This window comes from Eumetopias jubatus, unplaced genomic scaffold (assembly GCF_037043125.1).
Source record: "Eumetopias jubatus isolate StellerSeaLion01/CBP00866 unplaced genomic scaffold, mEumJub1_p1.0 scaffold_4, whole genome shotgun sequence".
Lineage (NCBI taxonomy): Eukaryota > Metazoa > Chordata > Mammalia > Carnivora > Otariidae > Eumetopias > Eumetopias jubatus.
This window is the reverse complement of record NW_028274810.1, coordinates 137294146-137319325: the sequence shown is the minus strand read 5'-3', so window position 1 is coordinate 137319325 and position 25180 is coordinate 137294146.

The following is a 25180-nucleotide window of genomic DNA, read 5'->3' as shown; positions in this document are numbered from 1 at the left end:
TGGATTTCTTTTGGGACTGTTAGACAGACATGTGTTTTTCTTTGGGTACTGCCATAGAACTCCCTTATGGGATAGATTTCAATCCTTAGTCAGCCTTGGGGAAAAATAAATGTTTCCTTATATATGAACTTAGTGCATATCATGTTGCATAGCTATTCCGGGTGCAAAGTCCCGATACATTATTCTCTGGGGTTCAAATTTTCCTTTCAGAGATACTTTGTTTGAAAACCTATCACTGTTAAAGATAGAGGCTTACATACTTTCATACACAATGCTGTCAAAGTCAGGTCTCTAAACTATTCTTGATTCTATAAAGATCATAATTAAATTTCTCTCTTCCTGCCAAATTCCTATCTTTAACACCACATAAATAATCCTTTAGGGTATTGGTATTTAATACTGCCAGAAAAAGGTATTAAATGCTATAATTACAGAAAGATTATTTGGATAATATCAAACATGGAAAAATAAAGTGCATTTTAGGTCTCTACTCTTAGAATTGCCATGTAATATAATGAAGTCAAATTGCTTCATGTAAAGAGCTTCATATGGTTGGGTCTCTGGCTCTGGATTTTGACAAAATGAAGTGTTCTGTAGGTTCCTAATGAAAGTAGATGATCGAAGGCAGCCATTCTTCTTTAAATTTTCTGTAGTGGGTCTTTCAATGAGAGGGATCAGAATCCTATAGATAAAAAATCACAATTTGAACTGAGTTCAAATTTGAGCTCTGGCACTTTTTAGTTATAAAATGGAAGAGTATGTTATATCACAGGGCATTTATGGTGATTAAAATGAATGTAAATTGCATAGGTTGAAGCCAAGCATGTAGGAAGTGCTCAATACATGTTAGTTAAAATGAATAAAAAAATAAAATTTCAACTCAACACTCTCTTCCAACTGTCTATGAAGCAAACAGACTATGGGAAAATTTACAAATGATCTGGGGATTTTCTTTTGACTAAAATATTTTGGCACCACTTATTCTGGTGGAAGGAACAAATGTTCAGTGGCCACCTACTGCATGTCAGATGATGTGTTTGAATTTTTGCATAGATGAGCTCATCAAATTCTAAAAAAAGACAAAAAACAAAACAAGCAAACAAACCTATGAGTCTCATTTCAAAATAAGGAATTGAGCTCTAATAATAAGTTTCAGAGCTGTGATTTAAATTCATATCTGTTTGACTCTCTAATCCAAGCTTTTTCTGCTCTACCACTCTGCCTTTCAAATGGCAAAGCCCTCTGAAATTCGCATTATATGATTTTGATATGTCATGAAGAGAGAAAAATAGAAATGGAAATTGATAAAGACTTTTACCATGCCAAAAACTTGACATTTACTATGGGAAGGCATAAATGATTTCAAATGATGAACAAGCCTACAGACTTTTTGGGAGGCTTTTAAATGTGATTAGGCATACACAATCAGACATATTTTCAGACTTGCTTATGTAGATATTTCTCTTTTACTCCCACCCACAAATACATGCAGTCACAGTTCCTGGACCAGTTTGTGTCTGCTGACAATCTTGGGCTCAGTTAGATGGGAGGTGGGTGGCTGGGAATAGTGGCTGGGAAATAACTACGTTTGCATTTTGAAAAGATCATGCTGGCTGCAGTGCATAGATTAGATTAGAGAAGGCTAGATGAATGCCGGGAGATCAGTTAGGAGGCTATTGCAGTAGTTTAGGTAAAAGACGGTGATCTTAGAGTAAACTAGTAATAATCAAGAGGGTGAAAAGTCAGTGGATTTGAGTTGGAAGTGAAATCAGTAGGACTTTGTGATGTACTGGATATAAGTGGTGAGGTGAGGAAAGTTTAGATAGAACTCTTAGTTCTGTCAGGTTCATTGAGATAGGGGAAACAGAAGTAGAATAAAATTTTAGGGGAAAAATCAATACCTTGGTTTTTATATATGTTGAATTTGAATGTACCAAATTTAGATATGTTGAGTTTTAGACTTCCAAATGAAGATTTAGGATGGGAGGTTGAAAATAAAGATCTAAAACTCAGAGAATAGTCCTGGACTAGAGATATGAATATGGAGGGTGATCATAGTGTATATGGTGATTAAAGCTGTGGACCTGGATGTGATTTTCTCAGAAAAGCATAATGGGTAAGACAGAAACTTTGTCTACTACCCAGGCTTTTGGAAGTTTAATGTTTGGTAACTGGGTGAACGGGGATGAGCTTGCAAAGTAAATACAGGAGTGACTAGAGATAGGAGAGTAAAACCAAATAGCTGTGGTAAGAAAGTATTTCAAAAGAAGAGGTGATTAACACATATGTTATAGATGAGGACTGAAAAATGCCCATAAATTTGTGACGTGGAATAAATTAATGACCTTAATAAGATCTCTTTTGGTAAAGTGATGAAGGTAGAAACTGAATTGTTGAGGTTGAGGAGTGAGCAGTAGGTGAGAAATCAGAATAGTGTGGAGGAAAAATAAAACCTCTTGAAGAGTTTGGTTAGGGGCGGCTGGATGGCTCAGTGGGTTAAGTGTCCAACTTTTGGTTTCGGCTCAGTTCATGATCAGGGTAATAAGATTGAGCCCCACACTGGGCTCTATGCTCAGCATGGAGTCTACTTGAAATTCTCTCCCTCCCTCCCCCTCTGCCCCTCTTCCTACTGACATTTGCACAGACATGCATGCTCTCTCTCTCAAATAACTAAAATCTTAAAAAAAAAAAAAGGGTTTGGTGAGGTTTTAAACCAGTTGGGCTTTCTTTTTTCTTCTTCCTTCCTATTTAGGAAAAGTAAAACATTACCATTTCTTAGGGCAAATTTTTTCTTGCCCCTGAACCAAAGAGAAAAAAAGAAGAAAAGAAAAAAGAGAACTAAATTAAAGCCAAGTCTTTACATTTTGTCTAAGTCTCTGTATTCTTCTCTGTGTTAGAGAAGCCAGTTATGTCTCCTGCTCCTGAAAGAAGGGGTCCTGTAATGCCCAGGGCCTGATGCTTCAGGGAGTACCTCCAGTGTGAGTTGAGCGTGCTCTGTTGTTGTATTCTGGCTATTCTGTCTTCCAGGCCAGTCATCTGCAGAGGCTCTCCTTACCTGCCACGGGCAGTGTTTGGTCCCTGGCCTGAATGTACTGTTTTAACTAGGTGTGATTTTGTCTGCTTGTGAAATGAGACCTGTCACCACCTCCACGGGAACTGAGGTCCTGCAAAACTCTCTGGTCACGAGATGTAGTGTGGGCAGGGGTTTGTGCTGGTCTTCTTGGGGAGTAGCCCACTGCACTGGGACTGAGGCAAGTGGAGCTGAGAAAGGCAGTTCCATTGGAACTGGGCTGGGGCTTAGTGTAAGCCAATTAGGCTGCTTCCCACAGCTGGCTCCGTGTTTATGCAGGGGGTGGGGGATGGAAATGACATTGGCCCCCTACTTTGTTCTAAGAGAGGTGTCTCTGTGAAAGCTGCCTCTCAGGGACAAGCTCCAAGGAGAGCAAATAATTTCCCCACTGTGTGTCCCAGGTACTCTTCAGATCACTGTTCCGATGCTGTATGCCCCTGGGTTGTTTCCCTGCTTTCTCTCCAAGAGGAGCACGATAACCTGGGGACTCTATCCCAGCCAAGCCTGCTGACCTTTAAAACTCCTGGCAGTAAGCCCTGCTGGTTGCAAGAACTCATGAAATTCAGCCTCTCTCGTTTTCCAAGCCAGTGGCTAAGGGGAGACATTCTCCTTGTGTGGTCTTCTGTGTGCTCCTCTATCTCTATCTCTATCTCTATCTCTATCTCTGTCTCTGTCTCTTCTCTGTCTCTGTCTATCTCTCCCTTGTTTGTGCATGGCTCCCTGCCTTCCACAGCAGAGCAGCCAGGATCCATTTCTCCCCTGAATCACGTCTCTGTACTTCCTATCTTCTTTGATGTGGCCTCCTCTCTCCCTTTAGTTGTGGAGTTTGTTCTGTTGGTCTTCAGGTTGATTTCTGGGGTATTTAAGATTATTTTATAGTTATCTAGTTGTATTCATGATACAAAGTGCACCTAGGATCCTCCTACTCCCCTGCTATCTTCCTGTCTCCACTATAATTTTTTTAATTAAAAAATTATTTAAATGAATATATAACAATACTGACTTCGTTTTGCCATGCAGTTCTACGAATTTAAACACATGTATAGATTCTGTAACTACCACTCTAATTGGGATACAGAACCATTTCATCACCCTAGGAATCTTCATGCTATTTGCACCCTTTCCTCACCTAACCTTTGGCAACCACTAATCTATTCTCTGTCCCTACAATTTTATCTTTTTGAGAAAGCCATATAAATGGAGTCCCAGAGTGCCTAACTTTTTGAGGCTGGCTTCTTTTACCTGAGAGTGGGTGCCTTTGAAATTCATCCATATTGTTGCATATATCAATAATTCATTCATTGCTTTTTATTTCTGAGTAATATTCCATTATATAAATGTACCACAATGCATTTATCCATTTATCTGTTCATAGACAATTCCAATTTTGGCAGTTATGACTAGAGCTGTTATAAACATTCATGTATAGGTTTCTTATAAGTTTCCTTTCTTTATACTGATAACCAGGAATAGGATTACTGGGCCATATCGTATTTAACTTTATAAGACACTGCCAAACTGTTTACCAGGCAACTATACCATTTTGTATCTTGGTTTTAAAACTAAAATGAAATAGACACCTATTAGAATGGCTAAAATTTTAAATGCTGACAATTTCAAGTACTGGTGAGGATGTGGAGAAACTGGAACTCTAATGCATTGCTGGTGGGAATGCAAAAATGATACAGCTGAGGGAAAAAAGCTGTGGGTCACAGTCTTTGATACTCTAATCACAGAAGTGACATTCCATCACTTCCGTATTTGTTAGAATCAAGTTACTAAGTCTAGCCCACATTCAAGGAGAGGGAATTACAGAAAGGCATGAATATCATAGAGGAGGGATAACCCTTGGAGTCATTTAAAAAGGCTGCCTAAAACAATAATTTAAAGACCACGAGAAGAATTTACAGGGAAGAATATTATATTTACACAGATATTTACCATTTCTACTGTTTTTCCTTTATTTCTAACATTCCAGTTTCTTTCTGCTATCATTTTCTTTTTGTCCAAAAAAAAAATCCTTTTTTATTTCAGTGCAGATCTCCTGAAAATGTATTCTCTTAGTTTTCCTTTTTCTAATAAAGTCTTTATTTCACCTTCATTCCTAAAGGATATTTTCATTGTATACACTGTGCTGGGCTGACAGTTCTTTCAGCTCTTTGAAAATGTTGTTTAACTTGCTTCTGGCCTCCATGTTTTCTTTTTTCTTTTTCCTTTTTTTCTATTATGTTCAATTAGCCAAGATATAGTACATCTTTAGTTTTTTGATGTAGTGTTCAACGATTCATTAGTTGCATATAAAACCCGGTGCTCATCACCACATGTGCCCTCCTTAATACCCGTCACCCGGTTACCCCATCCCCCAACCCCCCCCCGCCCCCGCTTAACCCTCAGTTTTGTTCCCGGAGTCCAGAGTCTCTCATGGTTTGTCTCCCTCTCTGATTTCTTCCCATTCAGTTTTCCCTCCCTTCCCCTATGGTCTTCCGCACTATTCCTTATGTTCCACATATGAGTGAAACCATATGATAATTGTCTTTCTCTGCTTGACTGATTTTGCTTGGCATAATCCCCTCCAGTTCCATCCATGTTGATAAAATGTTGGGTATTCATCCTTTCTGATGGCTGAGTACTATTCCATTGTATATATGAACTACATAATTTTATTTATTTATTTTAGAGAGAGAGAGAGACAGACACAGGGAGCAGGGGAGGAGCAGAGAGAGAAGGACAAGCAGACTCCATGCCGAGGACAGAGCCCATTGTGGGGCTTGATCCGATGACCCTGAAATCATGACCTGAGCTAAAGCCAAGAGTTGGACACTCAACTGACTGAGCCATCCAGGCATGCTCCTGGCCTCCATGTTTTCTGATGAATTTGAATTATTCGCCATGAATAATGTGTATAATAATAATTTTCAGCAGTTTATGTTGCTTCTTGGATTTCTTTGAGTTTCTCCTGTTTGGGATTCACTGGGATTCTTGAATCTGTAGGTTTATGTATTTCACCATATTTTGGAAGTTTTGAGTCATTATATCTTCAAAGTTTTTTAAGCATTGGATTATTTTTCTTGTTCTTCTGGGACTCCAATAATTAAATATTAGATCTTTTGATAATTAGTATAAATCCTTGAGGGTCTGTTACTTTTTCTTCCTATTTTTTTCTTTTTCAGTTAGGAAAATATCTATAGATCTCTCTTCCAAGTTTACTTACTCTTTTCTTTATCATCTCCAATCTGCTGTTGAGCCTTCACAGTAAATTTTAAATTTTGGTTATTGGTTTTTACAGTTCTAAAATTTCTATATAGTTCTTTTGTATAACTTCTACTGTTCTTGCTGAGATTTCTCATTTTTCATTTTTTTTCTTTTTTTCTAGGAACATTTTTATAATAGCTGATATAAGGCCTTTGTCCAATAATTCCAATACCTGTGTTGTTTCAATGTTGACATCTGTTGATTGTCCTTTGCCATGCAAGTTGAAGTATTACTAGTTCTTTATATGCCAAATAATTTTAGGTTGCATTCTGGATATTTTGGATGTAACATTATGAGACTCTTGGTCTTGTTTAAATCCTATGGAGAATGTTGATATTTTTGTTTTCACAGGCAAATGATCCAAGTAGTGTAGGTCACAAGTTCTGGCCAATCTTCTGTGGATTGTGGTTTCAACATCAGTTTTATTTTCAAAGCCTTTGCCATACTACTCTATGTCCCATGTACACACCATTCATTCAATGGGTAGTCCAGGATTTATCTCTTAGTTCAGTTCTCATAGCCTCTGTTATGCTGTTTAAGATCTGCTCCATTCATGTGTAATTTGGGGGTGAGTCCAGGGGTTCATAAATAGTTTTGTGACGTTACTTTCTCAGGCTCCTTCCTGACCCCAGAACTTTTTAGTTTCCTGATGTTTCCATTGCTGGTTTTCTGGCTAGAAAGCTGGAACTTTATTTAGCTTTGCCGCCCACTTTTCATTACTGCATCTGCTTCTGAGGTCCATTGGTGGGCAGAGAGATAGAGAAAAGAGCAATGGGATTTTGCCCCACTCTGGTTTTGACTTTCCTTACCCCCTGAGCCCTAAAATACATTCCCTATCATGACAAACTAAAAAAAATTTTTTTGGAATGAGTTTGAAAGGGGAAGTCATTTTGCTAAAAGCTTGCACTTTTCTCATTTGAATCAAAGCCTATACTCTTATCTGTTACCAAGCACAGGAAGTAAATGGTAGGTCCAGTTGTTCTGGGTAGCCATCATGTACTGAGAGAATTCCTTGTAGGATAAGAAATCTGAAATTAACTGTAAGATGAGAGATCACAAAATAAGAGGTGCAAAAAGGAGGGTACAAGAGATAAATGGCTAGTGAATCTAACAGGTACTGCCCCTGCCACACTGACCTCATGTTGAAGTGGAAATATACCACTAGCCCTGAGCAAAAATAAGTTCATATATTTTTGAGTTCTATTGGATCTTTTGAGTTTATAAATTCTAAGTCCTACAATGGCTTCCCTTTATAGGCCTTATGTCTGTTCAAAACCACATTTCTGCCCACAGTGGGTTAATAATTTAAAGATCACATTTTGATATTCCTGGGAGGTCTGTGGAACTCAATGTAAATTAAAGCCAGGACTTATGGCCATACCCTTAACACCTTTCCAAGGTGAGAACACAAAGGAATTCCATTTAGGGACAGATCAATCCTTTAAACATCTAGTTTTGTGAAAGTAAAACATAATAAGTATCATCCATTTTTTACTATGAATTGGATACTTAACCATGTGTCTGGTTATCAGAATAAAAATAAAATGATTTTCAATAATAAACAAAACCTTCCAAGTAATACATAAAAATGATGTCATTGAAATCTGAAAACTCTCCTTAACAGTTTATGTTTATATAAGAATGTCTTGCTGATGTCTGATGTCAGGAAAACAGAAAACCTCTTAGAGAAAGTTAGCTACTTGAACCTGGGCTGCTGAAAATGCATTTGGTAAGTCCTACAATTTTGGCAGAATGTCACATCATCTAAACGGAAGAGATAAACTTGAGGTGTAAGGGATATGGAATACAGTTTGCATTCTTGATTCTCCAGACAGTAGATTTTGGAAGGTGATAAGTTAAAGCTTTGTGGAAAAAGGTCAATTAATTTTGAAGCTGCCAGTGATATATCCTGGCTGGACTAAAATCAAGGCATTTTCATTAGTCGAAGTGACCTAAAAGCAATTGACATGAGGCTCTTTTATTTTGCTTTAAAGCTGTAATTTCCACATTGTTATTTTATCAAGAATTTTCCTTATTGGGGATTTTACAGTTGAGTACATCCTCAAAATGGCTCATCTTTTCAACAATGAGGAAAAAAAACTTGATTATCAATAACATGAAAATAAATAATGTTTAGCTAAAGAATGAAGAATTATAAATAAGGTACCGCTTAAAAGAATTCCTCTTCTTTCTTCATAATTCTTGAATATGATAAGAGGTATACATGAGAGTCAAAATGCTCTGAGCATCTCTGAGTATGAAAAGCAATTTGTTATGTGAAAAATACCAAAACTGCTTGTAGCCAATCTCTATATATATTATTTATAGATAGATAAGTGAGGAGGAGGGGGAAGACATCATTCTATTACCATTGACTGTAAGAATTTATGATATTCATTTAGTTGGTGCCAAATTTGCCAGATTTTGCCATATAAATATCTCTAGGGGCAATACTGGGTTAGTGACCAAGAGTTTGGGCTCTGCTGTCAGACTCTCTAGATGCTATTCCTGGCTTCACTGTTTACTAACTTTGTGGCTTTAGGCTGTTTGTTATCTCCTAAGCTTCATTTATCCCATCACAAAATGGGATTAATAGTGTATATTTCATCGGATTCTTGTGAGCATTGAATCATCTCATATAAAATGCTTAGAATAAGTATTAGCAAAAGCATTTGGTAAAGACCCCCATAAATGTTAACTATTGCAATGACATAGAGAATCTATTGGACAACTAAAGTAATTCAGTGAAAGCTCTTTCCACAAAAAATGTCCTATGAAAGAATTCTACCTTGGATATATATAATTCAGTCCAGCAAGTTTAGGATTGCAGGTCTTACATGTTTCAAAATCTGGTGTATAATAAATGGATTTTTACTATAATTTAAAAAATTGTTCAAATTATATTTATAAAAATATGTTCCATTTAAACATTTACAGAAATTAATATATGCCTGTGAATTCTCAAGTTTCTTAAGAACTCAGTTCGGAAAAAAAAAAGAAAGAAAAGCACTCAGTTTGTAAACTTGAGTTATGTTGAATCTTTTTCCCTTTAGTATATAGATTCCTATACAAAATTTAATACCAATCCATTCTGCCTACTCCAGAATCAGAATATTTGCCTCACTCTACTGAAACTATTGTACCTTCAGGTGGAGGAGTTAAAATAAAATATTTTTGAATTGAATTTGAATCTTTTGAATTAACTTTATTTGTGCCATTGAATATGGAAGTCAGTGTTTCAGCTATATTTTTATGTACACTAAAATAGTGGGGCAAAAAGAGAAGTTTAAATAAGAGTTCCATGACTCACTGAAAGTCATCATGAAAAGACTGAGCATTGGTTTCTTCTGACAAACTTCCAGGACAAAGAAAAGTAGGTTGAAGCTTTATGACTACTATACTGCTTGGTGATAATGATGCTCAATACATACTTTCTGAGTAATTGAATTCAGTTTAGTTTTGCCTGTACCCACCCATTTTTCCACATCACCAAGAATGCACACCCCTCTGTTTATCCTTCAAGGTTCAGCTCAGTTCTTATCTCATTCTTGGAAAATTTGCCATGGTGTTGATCTTCTACACCAAGTGTGGTAAATATCCTTTGTAGTAGTTTCATAGTTTTTTTTACTCCATGTAGGTGAGGGCATACAGCATATCACTGATTCTTTTTCTCCCTGTCTGTACAGTGCTGAATATATTGTAGAATCTCAGTTAGTATTTATTTGTTTTTTCAATGTACTTGAGTGATTCAAGTGTGTGACTTGAAGCCTGCGATTCTGCAGCTGCTTTGTTAATCATTTTTTTGAACCAGAGCTGGCATTTCCTGTGAGCTTAGAGGTGAGATGCTTTGACTATAAAGGATGCAGTATTTTTTTTCCATCAAGTTTTGCCATGCTTCCATAAGTATGGCTCAAGACTCCCCTGAAGTCTGGGTTTGTGTATCTCCAGCTGTTACTAGAGTGTTATTTTCATCTTAGAATGAGTAGCAGAAATGTTACTTTACTTCATTAACTCTGAAACATAGAGGGCTTAATTTATGTTTACTAAAAAGGTTTTCGATGTCAACTGGAGGGCCATGAGAGGTTCTCTGGGCTCTGTTTTCCGTAATTTCCCAATTATCTACCTCCCCCCTCTGTGTTTTCTTATGAGAATTATAAACTATTGTTTAACTCACTGGAACTCAGTGCACGTTGGAAGAGTTTTCATTTCATAGCAAGCAACAATTTAGTGAATGTAATAAGTGGATGATGAGAACTGCTTCTTCAGGAAGGGGTAAGAAAGAGGCAAATGAGGCCAAGAAGACCACCCTGGTGAAGAAAGGAAAGTTTACCCCAAAGGAGATATTTAAGCAATGAAGATAGGGTGTCCTGAGGTTTTTTTTCTTATGCATGAAGCCCAGATTTCCTGGAAAAGGATTTGGCCTGCACAAACTATAGTGCCCAAACACAAATGTATCATAGAAGCATGAACAGTGGGTTGTTCCTGTTACACATCCCACAAATTATCTCCTCCCTACTAATTCCCTCATTTCCAGATGCTGCAAATAAACACTGCTCCTGTGTGGATGACCGAAAAAAATAGGAGGAAGACACAAGCAAAGGAGGACTAATGACAGAGCTTTTACACTTTAGCAAACTCATGAAGGTTTGGATTCTAAAGAGGACCCAGAGTGGGAATATTTCCTGAGCTCCTGTTACAGACATGTGAACAGCTGTTCTGGACCTTCTCTTCTATAAAAATCCTCATTGTTTCTTGGTCTCTGCAAGTGGAAGGCAAACTGCTCAGCTTGCTTTGAATATGAAAGTGAAATTGTAGTTGGGTTTGCCTTGACAGGGATCAAGGTCTGAATTTTGTGGGATATTCTTCTCAAATATTCCAAGTATACTTCCTACCTCTCTAAAATATCAATAGTTGGAGACATTTCAGAAATCATGAAGTAAATTAAACCAGGAAATTTGGGGAAGATTTCCTGGGGATCAGAGGCAGTGGGCAGCTGTTTTATTTTGTCCTATAACAAAGCAAAATCTGTGTTGTTGAATAAGCCACCCTATCAAGGCTATTACTGAGCAGCCACAATGCATGAGAAGTCTTCATTGAGAATTGGGAAGGAAACACCACAAAATAGGTTAGACCTAGAAAAACTTTAAACATTTTCTGGGCAACTTTCTCTCTTTTTTTTTTAAAGATTTTATTTATTTGACAGAGAGAGACACAGCGAGAGAGGGAAGACAAGCTGGGGGGAGTGGGAGAAGCAGGCTTCCTGCGGAGCAAAGAGCCCGATGCGGGGCTTGATCCCAGGACCCTGGGATCATGACCTGAGCCAAAGGCAGACGCTTAATGACGGAGCCACCCAGGTGCCCCAACTTTCTCTTTTTTTATTGGTGAATAAAATATCAGTTAAAGATTACTATCTAGTTGTTCATCAAAAAGGGAGCCAGAGATGGTTGACTTGAAGTCTGTAATCACTGCTGGAGAAGTGATTTTAATTTTGGGTTCTGCTCCATTGAATATTCTGAGCATTTCACAGAAGAGAAAGAGCACAGCATGTGAAGTCCAAAAGAGGGTGGACAGTAACTTGCTTTCTGATTATGAGCATGACATTTCATCTGAGCTTTGGTTCCTCATCTGTAATGAAAGGATAATAATGATAACACATACTATTCAGGGTTGTTGTGGTTGGTGAGGATTAACTGAGGCAATGCAGAGCTGAGGAAATGGCAAAGTTGGAAGGCTTTCTCAGATTTTAGGTCCTTTCTTTCTCAGTCCTTACCTCTTTCTTTTAAAGCACCTGGCATTTGAGATTCAGAGCACACCCTGGACCTGGGTGGGCCTAATATAACCTTGATTTTTTTCCATTTAGGTGTTTGTGTGCACATAAATATGCATGTGGAGTTTAGGGGAGGAGAGTTCAGAGTCTCTAAATCAAGGCCCTGGCTTTGGAACTGGACCTTGAAGTAAATAACAGTGAAGGAAAGATTCACTTTGCCTAGTGCCACTTCCAAAGAGACTATAGAGTTTCATCATCCTCATGGGTGCCCACAGTATGGGCATGATACAGGTTAGGATGGACAAGAATGTTTTCTGGCTTTCCTTCAGTCTAAGTCATTTAGAGATAATCATTACAGCTCTCACAAAGGCCAAAAATGATCACATGAATGCTCCTTATTTGGGAAATTACAACTCTTACTGGCTTGAAAACTTCTAATTTCTCAGGACTGCATGAAATTGTTAAGCCATTGTGACTCTCTGCATGTAGTTTCTTCATGACTCCTAACAAAGACAGTTCAACTTCTTCCTATCCCTCTAGTCAAGGCTACTTTCATCTACTTCTCTTTTTAAATTCTTTTTCCTCTACACAGTTGTGTAGGGAAATAAAATTTAGTCAACCAGATTTTCTACTTGGGAGTAGAAAGGATCCAGGGGAGCTTCCATAGGGTGGGACAACATCCTCCTGGGAAAACATGTCACACTAGTGCAGATTACACTAAACAATGCTACTGATGACTGAAATTAGAAAATCCCCATGATTCACAAGCTTAAACCATTGCCTAAAATATAGCACTACTTGTATACTTATCCATTTAAAAAGCCAGTTAAAAGAGTCTCAAAAGGTTTACTTAGGCAGAAAAGACCTCCATATTTTCAGAATTGGCAAAATAGGTATAGTTGGGGGTAGAGAGTATCAGATATTTCTCACTGTAAGGGTGTGTGCTTGACTTTCCTACCAGTTCTTCTTTAAATTTCTGTGATAGTTCCATTAGATTCTTTAAGTTTACTTATAGAACCCACTCCCTGGTTGAGAGCTAAAGCTAGTATTTTCTTTCTTCTTCCCTTCCCTTCCATTCCCTTCCCTCTCGTCTCCTCTCCTCTCCTCTCCTCTCCTCTCCTCTCCTCTCCTCTCCTTCCTCCCTCCCTCCCTTCCTTCCTTCTTTCCTTCCTTCCTTGCTTCCTTCCTTCCTTCCTTCCTTGCTTCCTTCCTTCCTTTCTGGCATTATTCTGAGCCTTCAATATAGCTATTAATTTTCCTTTTTCATTTACTTTTTCCCTTCCCTCCTTCCTTGTTGCCTCTCAGGTTTTTTGATCTACATTTATAGAATTGGACTGATGACGATTCTTAGTGTATAGCCAAGTGTCATCATTGATCCATGCCCAACTTCCCTTTTATATATAATTTCTTCATATAATTTAATTGTTCACTGTATTGCCCATTTCCAAATCTGTTTTCCCTACCATAGACACCTATTCTTGTGTTTTAATGTGAATCATTACAAACTACCTTTTTGGTGTATTTATTTGCAAATATGTATAGCCATAAACAATATGTAGTATTGTTTTAGGTATATGCTTTTAATTTACACAAATGGTCTTATTTGATACATTGTTACTTTTTTCACTCAACATTATGTTTTTGAAATCTATGCCAACGTATGTGAAACAAGTTCATTCTTTTTGATTCTGTGTGTTTTATCTCTTTGCCCTATTAATGGATATTTATTTACTTTGTTTCTAACTAGCACAATGCTGCAATGAACATCTTTCATATATGTCTTTATCAGTAGAAGTTTTTATTGGGGTTGGGGGACATTGGTTATAAGATTATAATCACTAGGTTCAGAGTAAACACACAGTCATTTTTGCAATTATTCCCAATTTTCTCTTCAATATGGCTATACCAGTACATATGTCTGCATGAAGATTTTGGTTTCCCTACATCTTACTTCTTACTTTGATACTGCCCAGCATTTTATTTTTGTCAAAACTGTGGGTAAAAAGTACTATTTCATTGTTGTTTCAGTTTAATATTTCTCTGTCAAGGATGACTACTTCTTTATTTGTATATCAGCACTTAGGTTTTCTATGTATAGATTGCGTATTTATATTCGCCACCAATTTTACTATTGGGTTTTTCATTTTTTTCTTGCTGATTTGCTGGAGATCCTTATATAGTCTATACATTTTTTGCTGAATGCAAATATTTTCTCTGGATCTGTCACCAGATATAATCAAATCTATCAAACTTCTCCTTCATGGTTTTTGCTTTTATATCTTCCTTAAGATCCTTCCCTGATACTGTATCTTTGTTGTATTCTTTTACATTTTTAATGGTATTTTTAAGTTTTCTTTAATATTCAGTATAATACTGGAGTTCTTACATTGCAATAGAAAAATCAAAATGAATAAGTATGAAGGTTAGAAAAGGAATTGATGTAATTATTTATGTAAAATATAAGAATCAACAGAAAATTATTAGAACTAATAAAAATTTAGCAAGATGGATGGATACAAAATCAGCTAATTCTAAAAATGGATTTAACATTAGAAAATTAATCTAATTCACGTGTTAACAGAATAAAGGAGACCAATCATATGATCATCTTAATAGATGTAGAGAAAGTATTTGATAAATTCAACAACCAATAATAAGAATGTTTATAATAAAACCCCACAAATTCATTTGAAATAGTGGCACATTACACCCTAAAAAATCAATAGTTTTCCTTTTTACCAGTAATTATTAAACAGAAAATACAAAATCATACATAATGGTAATAAGCCTAACAAAAATGAGTAAGACTTCTACAGAGAAATAGTTAAACGTGCTTCTAGGGAACACAAAAGAATATCTGAATGAATGGAGAAATGTACCTTGTTTCTGAATGGGAAGACAGCATTGCAAAGGTAATGTTTCTTCCCAATCCAACCTATCAATTTACACAAGTCAAATAAAATTCCAAGGTGTAAGATTTAGATAGTGAATATTTAAAACCATCTGGAAGAGAAAAGCAAAGATGAGATAATACCCTTAAGATATAAAGGTTTATTACAAATATATAATTGTTAAATTATTCTAGCACTAGCATAGGAACAAATAGACTATCATAATGGAATAGATATTCTAAAACCATGCCTATGTACAAATGGGAAATTGATAGCAACAGATTAGCTACTTAAATCGGTTATGAAATAATGGATTATTTTAAAATAATGTTGACATATAATAATAGCAAAAACAACCAACAATATTTATTGGACACTTACTATGTTCCAGCACTGCTCCAAATGTTGAAATGCGTATGGATTCAAGCTCATACCAACCAAATGAAATAAGTAAAACTTTAACATCATTTTACAAACAACAAAACTGAGGCACAGGCACAAAGAGATTAGGTAAATTTGCAATTCCCAAGCAGGGATTTCAACCTAGGCAGTTTAGATTCAGTGTCCATGCTCTTAGCCACTATTCTAGACAGCTATCTCAGACCTACATTGGCTCATTCTAAGCAGAAAAATAAAATTAGGTCCTACTTTAAACCATACACCCTTAAAAATGATCTCCGGATGAATTATTTCCTTTTTAAAAAATTTATAACATAATCTATTGTTTCTGGTCACTGGTATCAGGGGTGTGGTGACTAACTCTCCTAATATGAATCTAAAACCTCTGCATTTCTTAGACTATCTTATTTACATCAGGATGTTCACTTGTTATTTGTTTTCCCATTTCCTGTGTTTAGTACTTGACAGAAGAAACAAATTTGCTTTATAAAGAATTATAGCTATTACATTACAGGAAGAATATAAAGAAAGAAGTGATAGACTGTACATGCTCTACATCGGAATAGAACTTGCCATGTAGAAACACTGTATACTACTGGGGACAGATAAAAAGGACTGCTGACAAAGGGAATTTTTGATACAGAATCTTGACCCATACATCTGTAGAAGTCTTGGGGTATATTAACTAAATATTAGGATGCTTCCTGAATATGAGTTCTGGAAAAAGCAACAAAGTACTCTCTTAATGATATAGAGTCTGGAAATAAGGATGTAGATCTAGAAATCCGTAAGTTCATCTTTACCTTGTAATCAGTTGGAATAAAATGGATACTTGTAGATTCAAATGCCAGCATAGAAATGGATAAAGTGAATAAAAAGATCTAAAAATTTACTTTTGTTTGCATTATATTAACTTTATATTAAAAATGTCTCTCTGATACAACTAAACTCTGGATCTTTGTCATTTCTTCATGTCTTTAACATTTACCTTCATTGACTTTCATTCAGTGTCATCTATGTAACCTTTCCCTCCACCCCAAGGGCAAAGTTGGGGTTTAAATAAGCAGGGCACGGACAGGAAATTCAATATTTCCTTGTATCTCTCACAAAAATTTGTGGGAGTCCAAGAATATAAACTGCAATGATTATATTAAAATCTCTTATCTTCTTTAGTATCTGTTATTTCCAAATTCCTGAGAGCTTTGCCCTCATCTGTCACAAACAGCTGCTATCTGTGTCATTCTGTATTGAGTAATGTGAAGTCATTCACATTTGCTCCTAACACATTATGTCTTCTCTCCCACATTGAGTCTTGTGATGAATGGAACATTTCTTCCATGATAACTGCTGTTCTTAACAATCTATTTAGAGACCTTTTTTCCTTGGATGGTATTGAAGGAGTAGAGAAAGAAGGAACTAAGTGTACAAAGCAGGTGTGCAGGAGGTGGGAACTGTGGATCTATATATGTTAGTTATATGGGCGTATATATGTCAATGCTTTTTCTCCTCAGCCTACCAAAGAGTTAATGTTTCTGCCACCCTCCTTCCTAGATAAAAATTGGCAAAGAAGAGAGAGTAAAAGTAAGGGCCTGGAAACACACCTAAAATTCCTTAAAAGAAACCCAAATATTTTTGTCTTACCATTTAGAAACAGGATACTTTTTTAAATTTCTTTTAAGTTGGCTTCCTATAAACACTAGTGATATTTAGCCCTATGCCACAGCCAATTTTGAGGTCTTAGTTCTACCTTCTATCTCTATGTTGTACCTGAAAATCATACTGGGAAGTAAAAGGCTGGGAATTCAAATAGATGGAAGGAAATGTTTGTTTCCAAACTCTACTCACCTTATTTTGTGTGTGTTGTGAAGGATTTCCGTATTGCTTAGTTTTAATGGGTTTCAATAGAACTGTAGGAGAAAATGGAAAAGACTATGACTTTTAAAAAAAAATCAAAGTGCAATTGATATGCCTGATTATAAGAAGTTCATTTCAAATGCTCTTTAATTACCCAATTTAAAATCTCCTATCAGCATCTTGGAACTGTGAAGGGGAAGAATGTGAATTTCAATCTGCCCTTGCAAGTATCTGCTTAAAGTTAGTGTCACATCTTTGAAGAACAGAATTTGACTTCTATCATAGTGATGTTAATAGCTTAAAAGTGGTATAAATAACCAGTTATCAAGATACTCCAAATAATAGGTGACCAAGAGACTAAGTAGCCATCAGTTTTGAAGAGTGAAGGAATAGTGGTGTGATTAATCATACTAGACCACCCAAGCTGAGATTGTGATTCTGAGTATGGTCTTATTATTTAGAGGGGCCCTCTACTATTATCTTGTTACTACATATTTAGTAAGTGCTTTCTTACTTAAATGTAAATATGTAAATCTGCCAGATCCCATGTACCAACTTCCTCAACAAAGCCAAGCATTTATGCCTGTCATTGCTGCAAATGCCAGGGAACCGCAGGAAAATCACTAGGGGTTATTTCACTAATGTTTTCTGTCAACCAAATGACAATATCAATGTTAACAGCATTTGTCATTTAAGCTTTTTCTTCTTCTTCTTAAAGAAGAACACTGTAATTAACCATTTTGAGAATTTGGATTCTAAAAACACTGTTCTGAATTTACTTAGTTACATAGTAAGTGATGTATGTCCACTCCTTTACCTCTATTCAATTAAAAAGAAAAGATACTTCCCAGGCACTTCTTAGACTATGGAGTTAGTCCAGGACAGAGCACCTCCCAGGGTGTGTCCAGGGGCCATTGAATTGTACAAGGGCAGAGGAAGCCTGGTCCAGCACAATTGTATCTTTCCTGCATTAACTGTGGGGAAGGCAGCTTGCAATGAATGAAATTGGCCTTGAGAGTTGTGTTCAGTGTGTTTGTGTAGCAGCCAGATAATAAGAATGCACAGCCACTGGGAGTGCAATGTCACATGACCTGAAACTGATCTCAGAAATGAAATCCAGAATCTGTGGAAGGGGTTGTATGCTCCCATCTATTACTCTCAGGGGTGTAGGAAAAAAAAATGTTATTTTGTTTTCTCTTTGTTCTTTCTGGTTTTATTTCTGTCTTTCTCTTTTCCTGTCTTTTGTGGGTTGTGCTTTTTTTTTTTTTTAGGATATCCATATCTTTAGTGTTTTTTTAAAGATATCCATATCTTTAGTGTTTTTGAAAATGTCTTTGTATAACCTTTTTAATGGTTGCTCTAGGTATTACATTATATTTACCTAACAACATGGCCTACTGGTATCATCATTTAACCAATGAGAGTAAAGTATAAAAACCTTCCTTCCCATTGTGTCCATTTACTCTCCTCTGTTTATAATATAATTGTCTTAAATATTTACATACATTTGCAACTACATCAGACAGTTTTATAATTTTTTAAAGATTTTATTTATTTATTTTAGAGAGAGAGAGAGAGCATGCTGGAAGGAGGGCACAGGGGGAGGGAGAAAGAAAGGGAGAAAATCCCAAGCAGGCCCTGTGCTGAGCATGGAGCCTGACTTAATCCCAAGATCCTGAGATTACCCTAGCTGAAACCAGGAGTCAGTTGCTTAACCAACTGAGCCACCCAGGCACCCCAGACAGTTTTATAATTTTTACTTCAACTCTCAAACATAATTTAGAAAACTCAAGAGGGGAAGGAAAGCCTATTATATTTACCCATATTTTTGCTTACACTAGTCTTTCTTCCCTCTTGAGATTCCATGATTCCTTTATTTTTTTAATTTATTTTTTTAATCACTACCTTTCTGCTCAGGGTACTACTTTTAGCCATTCTTTTAAGGTAAGCCTTCTGGAGACAAATTTTCTTAGATTTCTTTCATCTGAGAATGTCTAATTTCCTCTTCATTCCTGAAGGATATTTTCACTAGGTATAGGATTCTGGATTGACAGTTCTTTCAGCACTGGAAAAGCACTGTTCCACTTCCTTCTGACCTCTGTGGTTTCTGATAAGAAATCTATTCTTTGAATTGCTTTTTGCCTGTAGGTAAGGTATTTCCTTTGTCTTTAGTTTACAGAAGTTTGGCTGTGACTGTTTGGTGTAGATTTCTTTAGATTTATCTTGTTTGGGATTTATTCAGCTTCATGAATCTATAGGTTTATGTCTTCTGCCAAATTTGGGAAGTTTTCAGCCATTATTTCCTTGAGTACTTTTTCATCCCTGTCTTCTTTTTCCTCTCCTTCTGGGACTTCAATGACATGAATGTTAGATATTTTTGTTATACTCCCACAGGTCTCTAAGGCTTTTTAAAATCTATTTTCTTTTTGTTCATGTTGAGTAATTTTTATTGTTCTATTATCCAGTTCACTGATTCTTACCTCTGCCACTTCTATGCTGCTATTAAACCAACTACCGAGTTTTTAAAATTTCAGTTATTATATTTTTCAGTTCTAAAATTTACATTTGGAAAAAAGTAAGATAAAATTTATATTTGATCGTCCATTAAACCTCTATTTCTTTGCTTAGACTATTTCTATAAAAATTGTTTCAAGTATATTTGTAATTGCTTGTTAAATAATTTTTTGTGATGATTATAGTCTTTGTCAGATAAGTCTGCCATCTCTTTCATATCAGTGTTGGCACTAACTGATAGTTTTCTTCATTCAACTTGAAATTTTCCTGGTTTTTGGTATGCAAGTGATTTTTTTTTTTTTATCAAAATCTGGACATTTGGGCTATCATGAGAATCTGGATCTTATTTACACCTTTTCATTTGGCTATCTTCCTGTGACAGAGGAAGGAGGAGTGCTGTCTGGAGGGAGCCTCTGTTGTCACCTGAGGGGAATGCTCCTTGTTATTGCTGAGTGAGTTTTAACTGACCACAAGGTTTAACTCACCACTGACACCATGGTAGGGGTTTACCTCATTATTACTGGGCAGTGGTGAAAATCTTGACTCACTGCCAGGCCTCCTGTGATGTCATTCCACTGGGGAGAGAAGTGTACATTGTTATCCCAGGGTGGAGGTAGAAATCCAGGTTCCCTGTGTGGTCTCCACTAACATTGTGAGCCTTATTACCACCAAGGGGGATGAAAATCTCAGCCCTCTACTTAGCCTTCTCTGACACCATCCTGGTCGCTGGTTGAGGCACTTTATTACATTCTGTCAAGGGTAGAAGTCCAGACTCCCCACTCAGTCATTGTTATTGTGAGTGGTGTGGGAGTCACAGTATTTTTTCTGTTGTGTTTGGCTGGAACAGAACAATTCTTTTCTTTTCTTTTTTAAGATTTATTTATTTGAGAGAGAGAGAGTGGGGGGAGGGGCAAAGGAAAGAATCTTTAAGCAGACTCCCTGCTGAGCTCAGAGCCCAACGAGGTGGGGGGGGCCCTCAGTCTTACAACACATGAGATATGGCCTGAGACAAAACCAGGAGTCCATTGCTTAACCGACTGAGCCACCCAGGCACCCCAGAACAGTTATTTTCTAAGAGTTTCTGTCTTGCTAAACTGCCCTGTTCTTATCCTTTGGTTAAAGAGAGCAGGCTTTTTTTGTTTTGTTTTGTTTTGTTTTTTGTTTTGTGTGGTGTGGTGTGGTGTGGTGTGGTGTGGTGTGGTGTGTGTGCACATTAGCGTTTCCAGGTTACCAGCTTATTTGACTCAAAGTCTGGGATATATGTGGCAAAAAGAAAACCCAGGGTATTCCATACCATATTGACTTTTGAGTCTCTTGCTGATCTTCTATCTTCTCTCCATCTTTCAGAGTCTTCTTATGTTTGCTTTATATTTAATGTCTAAGGTCTTTATTTGTACTTAGCAGAAAAAAAAAAAAACAGGAAAAATTGTCTACTCTATCCTCCTTGTAGCAGAAGTCCCTCTAAAGGCTTTTTAACGACTCTCTTATAATAAGACATGGAAAACTTCTCATCAAAAGTCCCATACTCCTTAATTTTAAAAGCAAGCCTCCAGAATGAAATTCAGTGCTTCCGATTAACATTGATTTAACTATTCTGCCTCAACAAAATTTTAAGAGAAAATGTTTTGGAAGATCTCTTCACAAATATTGAGAGCATCAAATCAATCACTTTCTTTTTTACTCATTCCCCTATTTGAATTCTCTGGCAAATACTATACTGCTCTTTTCCTGAGGCATCTTGGTTTGTAGCTTTGAGAGTTGTTGGCTTCACTGCTATGTTTACTCTTCAAACTACTAGATATAAGGCATGTCTCGTCTTCACTGTAACAAGTGTAACCAGTGTATTGAATTGGATATAAACATGAAATTTTTTTATTATTCCAATAAATCCCTCCTGGGCGTTCCAATAACTGTACAACAATAAAGATCTGTAGAAAAAGGCCAAATTTTTTTGATAGACATTTTGGAGAAATCTAGCACTCTATATCGTGAGCAAAAATTGGTATTTGTAGTTTCCATCTAAAGATGGAAAAATTGGTATTTGTAGTTTCCATCTAAAGATGCTCTGTAGGGATTTTTATGGACCATTTATTCCGCCCTATTAGTTTCTTTTTTTTTTTAAGATATAAAAAACATTTTTTAAAATTAACATATAATGTATTATTTGTTTCAGGGGTACAGGTCTGTGATTCATCAGTCTTATATAATACGCAGTGCTCATTACAACACATACCCTCCCCAATGTCTGTCACCCAGTTACCCCACCCCCTTCCCTCCAACAACCCTCAGTTTGTTTCCTATGATTAAGAGACTTATGGGGCACCTGGGTGGCTCAATCGTTGAGTGTCTGCCTTCAGCTCAGGTCATGATCCCAGGGTCCTAGGATCGAGCCCTACATCGGGCTCCCTGCTCTGCAGGAAGCCTGCTTCTCCCTCTCCCACTCCCCCTGCTTGTGTTCCCTCTCTCGCTGTCTCTCTGTCAGATAAATAAATAAAATCTTTTTTTTTTTTAAAGAATCTTATGGTTTATCTCCCTCTCTTGTTTCATCTTGTTTCATTTTTTTCCTCTCTTCCCTTATAATCCTCTGCCTTGTTTCTTAAATTCTACATATCAGTGAGATCATATAATTGTCTTTCTCTGATTGACTTATTTCACTTAGCCTAATACCCTCTAGTTCCATCCATGTCATCGCAAATGACAAGATTTCATTTTTTATGGCTGCGTAACATTCCATTATATATATATATACACACACCACATCTTCTTTATCCATTCATCTGTTGATGGACATCTGGGCTCTTTCCATAGTTTGGCTATTGTGGACATTGCTGCTGTAAACATTGGGGTGCAGGTGCCCCTTTGGGTCACTACATTTGTATCTTTGGGGTAATTGCTGGGTTGTAGGGTAGCTCTATTTTTAACTTTTTGAGGAACCTCCATACTGTTTTCAAGAGTGGCTGCACCAGCTTGCATTCCCACCAACAGTGTAGGAGGATTCCCTTTTCTCCATATCCCCGCCAACATCTGTGGTTTCCTGACTTGTTCATTTTAGCTGTTCTGACTGGTATGAGGTGGTATTTCATTGAGGTTTTGTTTTGGATTTCCCTGATGCTGAGCGATGTTGAGCACTTTTTCATGTGTCTGTTGGCCATTTGGATATCTTCTTTGCAGAAATATCTGTTCATGTCTTCTGCCCCTTTCTTGATTGGATTATTTGTTCTTTGGGTGTTGAGTTTGATAAGTTCTTTATAGTTTTTCATTTTGTCTGTTTTAGAGCAGTTCCATTCCTTTTATTGCTATGACTTTCTAATATGTTTCAGTACCTGGTGGAATGAATCATGGTTATTTGGAGATTTTATTCTTTCATATAAACATCTAAATGTTTGGCGTGTTCCCCTAAAACATTCTGCAGACCTTTTATTGATGTTATATTGAATTTAAACATAGTATTTTTATTCAGGTCTTCTTTTATGAAGTTAAAAGTACTTGATACATTTTCTTCACAAATGCCTTGTTCATTCTTCATGAGATTACTCTCACTTTATAGATTTTTAAATTTCTATAATGTGATAGCATATTTATAAACTTGGTGAATTCTCTTGTTCCAGTAGTTTTTGTTTTGTTTTGTTTTTCTTTTATTAAAATGATCAAACCATCAGGAAATAATGTCTTACACCTTCCCTTGCATTTATCACAACCCTTATCATTTTTATCTTTTCTTACTGCATTAGTTAGGATGTTTTGTATTACTGAACTGAACAATAATAGAGAAAATGGAACTTTTTATATTGTTCCATTCTTAAAGGGAATATTCTTAACTTTTGGGTTTTACTAGATAACCTTTATCAAGTCAAGGAAATTCCTTTCACTCTAGCTTTCTGAGAGTTTAGTCTTAAAACTCTCTTGACCTTTATCAAATGTAGTTTTTCTTCACTTATTATGATGATCATGTGATTTTTTTCTTTTAGTTTATTAATGCTGTGAATTGCATTATTAAGTCTGATATTAAACTATTTTGGATTGGTTGAATCTACTACATTGGATTAGGATATATTAACTTTTAAATAAATTGATAGATTTGGTTGTCTAATTACTTAGGGATTTCTGTGTGTTTAAAATGTTTATAAGCTAACTATCCTTTTCCCCTCATTGTTCATCCAGTTTTGAATTCACAGTTACACTAGCTTCATAAAATTAGTTGGGCAGAGTTTCCCTTTCTTCTATTTGTCTGGAACAAGTTGTATGAGAAAAGGATTATCTGTTCTTCAAAGTTTGGTAGCATTCAACTACAAAACCATATGGAACCAAGGTTTGGCCATTTTTGGAGGGGAAGTTCTTGATTCCCATTTCCAGTTCATTAACGGTGATTCATCTATTCAAGTATTATATTTCTTCTTGGGTTTATCTTGGCATCTTATATTTTTCCAGAAATGTATCCATTTAAGCTAGGTTTGCAAATGTCTGGCATATCATTGCTAAGAGTATTCTATTGTTTTAAAAAATCTTTGTTACACCAATAGCTTATTGCTAGTTATTTTTTTCTAAATTTTATAAAGCAGTATTTCCAGAGTTTTTTGTTTTATCAATCTGTTCAAAGAATTATTTAGTTTTGATAGCCATCTTTATTATAAATAAGCTTTATGTAAAATTGATTTCTGATGTTATCTTTTTTCCCTTCATTTTACCCTATTTGATTTATTATATTGCCATTTTTATAATTTATGGTTGGATACATACATTAGTTATTTTATGTCTTTCCTATTTTTAAATAGATTTCTTTAAAGCTCTAAACATTCTTCTGCATGCAACTGAACCTCTGAAATTTTGACATTTAGTACTTTCATTGTCATTCATTTTGAAGTATACTGTAATTTCCACATTATTTCCTTTATATCCCAAGATTATTTAGTTGAATGTTTTCATCATATCTGTATTATATATATGATTTTAAGGCTATTTTATTGTAATTGATTTTAAATTTTATTGTATTAGGGCTATAGAAGATAGTCTGCTAATGATTACTTAGTATTTGTTGAGGATTATTCTATGCCATAGTTGCTCTACTACTAGTTATTTTTTTGTAAATGCCCCATGTTTACTAAAAATGTATCTTCTCTTTTTCTTGGGTGTGAATGTCCTTATATATTTAATGTTCAATGTAACTGACTATGTTCTTTAAATGTTTTATATCTTTGTTTATTCTTGGTTGCTTAAAACTATAGTTTCTGGAAGGACTGGATTAAAGTCCCCAACTACAAATTTCTACATAGTTCCTTTATTATTATTGTTATTGTTATTATTATTATGTATTTTGAAGCTATACTGCTAGGTGCATATGTATTTGTGGTCATTATATCTTGAAGTCTATTTTTTTTCCCAGTACATAATATTCTTCTTTGCACATGTGTGAAGTTAAGAGACATTTTTGTTTTG